Source organism: Budorcas taxicolor, chromosome 1 (genome assembly GCF_023091745.1).
Source record: "Budorcas taxicolor isolate Tak-1 chromosome 1, Takin1.1, whole genome shotgun sequence".
NCBI lineage: Eukaryota > Metazoa > Chordata > Mammalia > Artiodactyla > Bovidae > Budorcas > Budorcas taxicolor.
The window spans coordinates 206107520-206116494 of record NC_068910.1 but is presented as its reverse complement, the minus strand read 5'-3'; positions in this window follow the sequence as shown (position 1 = coordinate 206116494).

Genomic DNA, 8975 nt, shown 5'->3' with positions numbered 1-8975 from the left:
CCGCCGCCCGCCCCCGCGCGCGCCGCCTCGGCCAGCCACCCCCGGCCGGCCGCCCCCGCACGTCCCGGCCCGGCCTGCCGCCCCCGGCCCCGCCCGGCCCGCCGCCCGCCCCGGTCCATCCGCCATGCCGCCTGTTCTTTGTTACATTCGCCGGCTGCGGGCACCGTGGGCGATCGGAGTCAAAACCCGGCTGGATTTCCCGGAGCCGCTCCGGGATCGCCCTGCGCGCCGCCTGCCCGCCCGCCCGTCGCCGCCGGCCCCGCCGCGGGCCCCGCCGCCCGCCGCCCCCCGCACCCCGGCCGGCCGGCCGGCTCCCGGCGCGGGGCCGGGGCCGCGCTCGCCCGTGGGCGCGGCGCGGGTGGTCCGCCGCCCCCCGGCCCCCGGCCCGCTGTCCCGCCCCCGGGCGCCCTCGTCGCCGACGGTCCCTCGTGATGTCACGCTACCCCGTCCTGGGGCCCAGCCTCCGGGGGCGCACGGGGAGGGTCCCTGGACCCCTGGCTCCTGAGATTACAAAGGCAGACCCCTGAATTTGGGCGATGGGGCTGCCCACCCCACCCCCACCCTCAAGAGCACCCTGCATCCCGTTTATGTAAACCCTTGCGTGGCAGAGGCATGATAGTGAAACCCATGGACAGGTGACATGTGTCTACTCTCCGGGTGGGTGGCCGTGCTGGGAAGGGGTGCGCTGGCCCCGCCCTGGCGCGGACAGGTGGACCAGCAAGCCATGTGGGCCTCTGGAGAGGATGTCGGGGACGGGTGAGGGTCAGCTTTGAGGGGACAAGTGGAAACGCCCTATGGAAATATCCACCTACCTGATGGTTATAGTTATTTCGTGTTTATTAAGCTCTTAATGTAGTGGATGAGATTTTTTTAAATCCACAAACGCTCAGAAATTGCTTCCTCCCCACCACTGGGTACACCATGGGTAGATTAAAATGGTAGAAAAAAGTGTGTGATCAGAGACACGTGGACCCGTGTACATAGTTAAAGCTGCCAGCCCACAAATACCACGTTTGCCTAAGCCACTCTCATAAAATCTGGATTCACCAGATCAATTTGGAGAACACTGTTAAGTTCCTGGAAGTATTTTTAAGGATGAAAAGTAAATGAGCAACTGGTTTTGTGACAAATATTTGGAGGCAACAGTGTGAACTCTCCCTGGAACCTGTAATGATTGTGGACACTTTGTTTTCATAAGTCAGCCTCCCTCTTCTCTCTCCGCCCCACTACACACACACCACTACCATATTTTGTTTCAAACCTGGATATTTTCACATTTTCCACATTTTCACTGCTTCACTCTGCTTCTCTGCATTTCCTTGACATCACTACCTTATGGGAATGGTTAAGAAAACGACTGTAGTTTGAATTTTGAAGAGGAAAAATAGTAGGACTTATCCTATGCAGTTTTTTCCTCCTATATCTTTGATTCATATTTTTGCAAGAAAGTTGCCAGCAAAGAATGCAGTAGTAATATGTTCTATTTTGTAAACAGAAAAAAAATTTATATTTTTCCAGAACACCCATTAAAAAAAACACAAAAACCCTCAACTACAAGGCTAATAGCTTTTCTGGGAATGATTGTATCTGAGAAAGAGCTCCATTAGCTTGGCATATATGTCTCACATACCATTGTCTGTGTAGAAGGCCAGGAGAACACTGCACCCATTCTGCAGATTTAAGAGAGATTGAAGGCAGCTGTTTCTCGGACATGGGATTTGAGAGGTTGAGATTGGGAGCAGAGACTCAAATGCTTTCTCAGCCTCCTTTTCACAGTTGTGACCCATGACAGTACTTGCTGAGTTCATCTCACACAGTTCATGTATGCCTGCATTCAAGCAGCTGTCCCTTGCCGGGTGCTGAAGAGGAGAAGAGAGAAGGCCCTGCCCCATAGATCGAATGTTCTGGAGGGGAGGAGATGGATAGTGGTTGGAGCCTGGCGGAGAAGGCAGGAAGAGTAGCAGGTGGAGGTGGGGGTTTGGGCAGGGGTGGGCGCACTTGGGCAGTGGGGACCCAGAAGGTCTGTCTGGGGAGGGGATGGCTGAATGGAAACCAGTGTTCCTCAGTGGAGATCTGGGGTGAGGGCAAGTGCAAAGGCCCTGGGGTGGCAGCAAGCTTTGTGTGGCCAAGTCAGGGCAGCACAGGCTGTACTCTACTCAGAGTTCACCCTGAGAGCCAGACACCCCTGGGGGCTTTGGGCAGGGGTCCAGCAAATCTGTGTCTTCCCCTAGAAACAGGGTGGAGGCAGAGGGGAAATGAGTCAGGACGGGACAAGGAGTGTTTCTAGAGTGAGGCAGGCCTTGCTGCTGGACTGGTGGGGAATGTGCAGGGGGTGTCAGCTGACAGGTGTGCAGGTTGGGGCGTGGTCGGGGAATCAGGGCCCAGGAGACCAGCAGCATTTTTAAACTGCCCCTCAGGGTGAGAGAGACCTTTGCCCTGCACTCACGGCCCTGGTCCTCACCTCCCTGAAGTGCTCCCGGCTTAAGAAAGAAAGGCCCCTCCCGTCATCCAGGACATGGCGACCCCCAGACCTCAGGCAGTGGCTTTACTAAGTAGTGACAGAGCTCCTCCCCCGCAAAGTTGCTTGTCTGTGGAGCAGAGCCTTTGACACTTACATCTGTGAGAGCAGAGGATAGGAGCAGAGCTGAATCAACTTCCACCATACGTGAGTGGACTGGGGAGAAAGCCCCGTTTACCTCATTAAACCGAGCTTGTGTGTCAGGTCACCGGTCGACAGTGTGGGCAGCATTTCCATTTTGATCAGTGGTGTCCCAGTTATTGCAATGATAGCTCATTCCAGGAGAAGTTACCACATACTCAGGGTCCTAGAAAATCAAGACTGGTTTGATCTGTATGCATAAAAGATCCGTGTAAGCACCAGTGTAACACGTGGGGTTTAACACCTGCAGTGATGGAAACAAACGCTGGTAGAGACAGAGGCGCCTCCTGAAGGGGGAGAAGAGCTTGTCCACATACCCTATGACCGGATGGCACACTCTGGTGCTTCGATTCCAGTAGACCTGCTTAAAGAGCCACAGAACTATTTTTTAAGAAGTCAATATTTATAATATGCTGGAAATTACATCCCTCACAGCTGTTTCAGATGGTGATTGCAGCCATGAAATTAAAAGATGCTTACTCCTTGGAAGGAAAGTTATGACCAACCTAGATAGCATATTCAAAAGCAGAGACATTACTTTGCCAACAAAGATCCGTCTAGTCAAGGCTATGGTTTCCAGTGGTCATGTATGGATGTGAGAGTTGGACTGTGAAGAAAGCTGAGCGCCGAAGAGTTGATGCTTTTGAACTGTGGTGTTGGAGTCCCTTGGGCTGCAAGGAGATCCAGCCAGTCCATCCTAAAGGAGATCAGTCCTGGGTGTTCATCGGAAGGACTGATGCTGAAGCTGAAACTCCAATACTTTGGCCACCTCATGCGAAGAGCTGACTCGCTGGAAAAGACCGTGGTGCTGGGAGGAATTGGGGGCAGGAGGAGAAGGGGACGACAGAGGATGAGATGGCTGGATGGCATCACCGATTCGATGGACATGAGTTTGAATGAACTCCTGGAATTGGTAATGGACAGGGAGGCCTGGCATGCTGCGATTCATGGGGTCGCAAAGAGTTGGACACGACTGAGTGACTGAACTGAGCTGAACTGAACAGCTGTTTGAAGTAAGGCTGAGCCACTTAATACTCTCAGGTGAAGGGCAGGAAATAGCGTTTCGCACAACACTTTTGTGGGACCGTCAGCAAAGAGGTCGGTCATGCCTGGACCTAAGCGTCAGGTGGGGTCAGGGTCTGGGTGGACTCCGGCGTGGGAGGTGATGGCAAGTGAGTGTGGGGAGAGGAAGAAGGTCAGCCACGTCTGGAGTGACCCAGAGGTCAAGTGAGGTGAAGAAAAAGATGTTTAGTGGAGTTGACGTGTGTCTTCAGTCAGCTCTGGGGGCAGGACTCAAAAAACGTCAATGGAAGCAGAGGACAGGGGACACGTGTACGGGTGCCACTCACAAGGAGTTTTCATACGAAAACCTGGACACAGGAAACAGGCTGGCAACAGTCACGAGTCCATCACCACCCCAGCCACTGCTGCCCGGGGCCTGACCGCCCCCTCCACCCCGGCCAGGACTTGCCACTGGTCAGACCCAGAGGCAAACCCTGGTCACGTCACTGCATCTGTGAACATTTCGATCTGTGTCTCTCCAGGAGAAGGACCCGAAAAATAAACACTATACGTGAGCCCACCTAAAACGTTTAATGCTGGCACCTTGATGTGGTCAAAATCTGGCCAGATGCCCAGCCAGTGTTCAGATATCCAACTGTCCAGTCAAGGTCTGATGTGCTTTATTTCCACCAGGATCCAGACCATTCCCACCCATTGTGCTGGACATCGCTTTTAAACTGCTGTGATTTGGAGATCACTGTGGCTACCCCGGTGGTTGTGAAAAGGAACGCAGAGATCCATGTTCGCTTCATCCACTTCCCACCAGTGGTACCGCCATGCACAGCTCCGGTACTGGGTGACTGGAGGAATGGTGACCTTGATGGGGTCCAGATACAGAACATGCCAGCCTGGTTGGAGCCCTCTTATAGCCTCATGCCCTCTGTCTTTCCACCCCAACCCCTCCTTGACCCCCACCAACCACTCACTGCTCTAGTTCCCGTCTCACTGATTTTGCCATTTCAAGAACGTGAACAGGATCACACACTATGTAACTGCTGGGGACTGGCTTTTTTCACCCAGTAGCATTCTGGAGACTGACCAGGGTCTGTCGTGTGTCAGGAGTTCAATGTTTTCAGTACTGACTGGTATTCCAGACTGTAGATGGGTTACAGAAACGGTCACTCAGTGAGGCACACTGGGTTATCTCCAGCTGGGGCTGTTAGGAATCAAGCTGCCCCCAACAGTCGTGTACAGGCTTTTATATGGATGTAACTTTCCATTTCTCTGGGATGACCATCCAGCCAGTACTATTGCTGGGTCATAGGCCATGTTGATTTATCAGGAATTGTCGAATGGATCCATTCCCACCAGGGCACATGGGTGCCCCAGTCCCCGCTGTTCTGAGAGGTATGTAGCGGTGTCTCATTGTGCTTTGTACTTGGAGGCTCATGATGTTGGACATGTTTTCATGTGCTTGTTTGTCATTCCAGTGTTTGTGTTGGTGAAATGTCTGTTTATGTCTTTTGCCCACTTTATAAATGGGTTGCTTGCATTTTTATCCTTGGGTTTTAAGAGTTCTTTGCGTATCTTATATATGGATACATGGTTTGTTAAAATGTCTCCAGGTCTTCACTTTGTTCATCCTCTTAACACTGAATTCTGTAAAGCAAAATCTTTAAATTTTGGTGAAGTCCCATTTATCAGTTTTCCTTTAGTAAACTATGCTTTTGGTAACAAGTCTAAAAGCTGGCTATCCCTAGTTTCTAAAGATTTTCTCCTATGTTTGTAAAAAAAAAAAAATTATCCTTTTAAGTTTCTTATCTGTTAGGAATTAATCCTTGTGTAAGATGTAAGGTCACAGTGCTTTTTTTTCCTCTTTTTTTTTTTTTTTTTTTTTTGCCTCTGCATGTCCAGTTGCTCCAGCACTGTTGAAAAGACCATGTTTCTTTAGTTGAGCTGCTTCTACCCTTTGTTCAAAATCAGTTGAGCATATTTGTGTGAATATGTTCTCCATTTCCATTGACCTATGCTTCTGTCCCTCCAACTAAACCGGAGTACTCATTGCTGTTGCTTTATAATTAAGTTTGAGTCAGGTAGGGTGATTCCTCCCACTTTAATCTTCCTTTGCAGAATCATTTTCTAACAGTTGTCATTACGGGGGCTGCCTTGTAAACCTCAGTTGTCACAGAGAACATCTGCTCCACATCACCCTTCTTTTCAAACCGTTTCTCACCAAGTTGCACACAGGTCATCCTGACCTGAGCCTAAATGACGTTCAGGATGAATCTGGTTTCCTGACACTATTACTGCGGCCCTCCAGTGATCACAGTTGTTATTTGTTTTCTTTTGGCAGCCATGTAAGTTTTAAAAAGATTTAAGGTTAAGCAGCTGTTCTCAGACTTGAGCTGCCTCAGAATAACCTAAAGGTTAGCAGAGTAGGGAGATCCCAGCCCAGAGAGGCTGCTCCAGCAGGTCTGGGGAGGGATCCAAGAATTTGCCTTTTCAAGAAATTCCCAGGTGCTGCTGGTATTACTCTTTGCTAGTCCAGGGACCACACTTTGAGAACCACTGGTGTAAGGTACGTATCTCCAGGATCAGTAGTTAAAATGGCTAAATCTCACACTCTGTGAATTTTTCTGTCATTTTCCCCTACGACAGTACTATCTACAGTCCCTTATTCTAGGATTTCTTACATGCTGGAAAAGTCTAGAGACTGAACTTCCCTTCTACAAAGGAGCATTCCACGCACCAAAGGGATTTTTCCAGGATAGCACAGACTTCAGGAGGCTTCTTTATAAAACCTATTATGACATACACATCACTAATGTAATATGCAACAGTGAAAAGCTGAAAGCCTCCTTGCTAAAATCTGGAACAAGTGTGTCCACTCTCACCACTTCGGTTCAACATAGTTATTAGAAGTGCAGACCACAGCAATCGGACAAGAAAAAGAAAAGGTATCCAAACTGGAAGGAAGAGGTAAAATTGTCTTTATTTGCAAGTGACATGATACTATATATAGAAAAACCTAAAGATGCCACTTCTTCATGGATCATAGCCTTGTCGTGGCAAAGGGGCTTGTGTAACTCAGTGACGCTATGAGCCGTGCCATGCAGGGCCACCCAGAATGGACAGGTCACAGTGAAGAGTTCTGACAAAACATGGGCCACTGGAGGAGGGAATGGCAGCCCACTCCAGTATTTTTGAACTCAGATCATGGCATCTGGCGCCATCACTTCCTGGCAAATAGAGGAAGAAAACGTGGAAGCAGTGAAAGACTTTATTTTCTTGGGCTCCAAAATCACAACAAACCTTGGTTGCAACGTGATGTCTCTGCCTTTTTTTTTTTTTTAATGACAAACCTAGATAGCAGATTAAAAAGCAGAGACATCTCTTTGCCAACAAAGGTACATGTGTAGTCAAAGCTATGGTTTTTCCAGTAGTCGTGTATGGATGTAAGCACTGAACCATAAAGAGGGCTCAGTGCTGAAGAATTGATGCTCTCAAATTGTGGTGGTGAAGAAGACTCTTGAGAGTCCCTTGGACTGCAAGAAGATCAAAGCAGTCAATCTTAAAGAAAATCAACCCTGAATATTCATTGGAAGGGCTGATGCTGAAGCTCCAGTACTTTGGCCACCTGATGGGAAGAGCTGATTCATTGGAAAAGACCCTAATGCTGGAAAAGATGGAGGGCAGGAGAAGGGGCAACAAAGGATGATATGATTGGATGGCATCACCAACTCAATGGACATGAGTTTGGGCAAACTCCAGGAAATAGTGAAGAACAGGGAAGCCTGGTGGGCTGTAGTCCTTGAGGTCATGAAGAGCTAGACACAACTTAGCCACTTGAACAACAAAAAGATGCCACACAAAAACTATAAGAACCGATAAATGAATTCAGAAAGTAGCAGGGTACAGGATTAACATGTGTAAATCTGGTGCACTTATTTTACACTAACAGTGAAATATCAGAAAGGGAAAGTTAAAAAATCCTGTTTAAAATTGTATAAAAAATACTTAGAAATAAAGCTGATCGAGGAAATGAATGACTTATATGCTGAGAACTATAAAACACTGATAAAGGAAATTAAATATTGTTTAAAGAAATGGAAAGATAGCGCATGCTCTTTGATTAGAAGAAATAGTATTGTTAAAATGGCCATAATACTCAAAGCAGTCTACAAATTGATTGCAATCCATATCAAATGACCGGAGACATAATTCATAGAAAAATAATCCTAAAATTTATATGGAACCATAAGAGACACAGAATCGCCAAATCAGTCCTGAGCAAGAAGAACAAAGCTGGAGGCATCACAACTCAGGCTTCAGATAATATTACGAAGGTATACTAATCAAAACAGCTTGGTATGGCACAGAAATAGACCTGTGGATCCATGGAACAGAGTAGAAAGCCCAGAAATAAACCCAAGCATCTACGGTCAATTAACTTTCAACAAAGGAGGCAAGAATGTACAATGGAGAAAAGACAGTCTCTTTAGCAACTGACATTGGGAAAGCTGGATGGCTACCTGTAAAGCAATGAAGTTAGACCATGGTCTCTCACTGCACATGAAAATAAACTCAAAATGGCATAAAGACAAGACACCGGAAAACTCCTAGAAGAGAATATAGCCCAAACATTCTCTGACATAAATCGTACTGATGTTTTCTTAGTTTCCCAAGGCAATAGAAATAAAAGCAAAACTGAACCAATGGGATGTAATCAAAGTCATAAGCTTTTGCACAGGAAAAGAAACCACAATGAAAAGACAACCTATGGAATGGGAGAAAATATTTGCAAATGATGCAGTTGACAAGGGCAGAATTTCCAAAATATACAGATAGCTTGTATAACTCAGTAACAGAAAAACAAACAAGTCAAAAAGTGGGCAGAAGACCTAAATAGACATTTTGCCAAAGGAAGTCATAGGGATGCCAAGTGTTAGTTGCTCAGTCGTGTCTGACTCTTCGTGACCCCTTGGACTGCAGCAGACCAGCCTCCTCTGTCCATGGGATTTTCCACACCAGAATACTGGAGTGGGTAGCCATTCCCTTCTCCAGGGAATCTTCCTGACCCAGGGATCAAACCCGGGTCTTCTGCACTGCAGGCAGATTCTTTACCATCTGAGCCCCCAGGGAAGCCCAGGGATGCCAGATGGGCATGTGAAAGGATGCTCAGCATCACTAATTGTTAGAGAAATGCAGGTCAGCACTACCGTGAGGTATCACTCCACACTGGTCAGTATGGCCATCGCTGAGAAGTCTACAGATAACAAGTGATGGAGAGGGTGTAAAGAAAAGGGGACCCTTC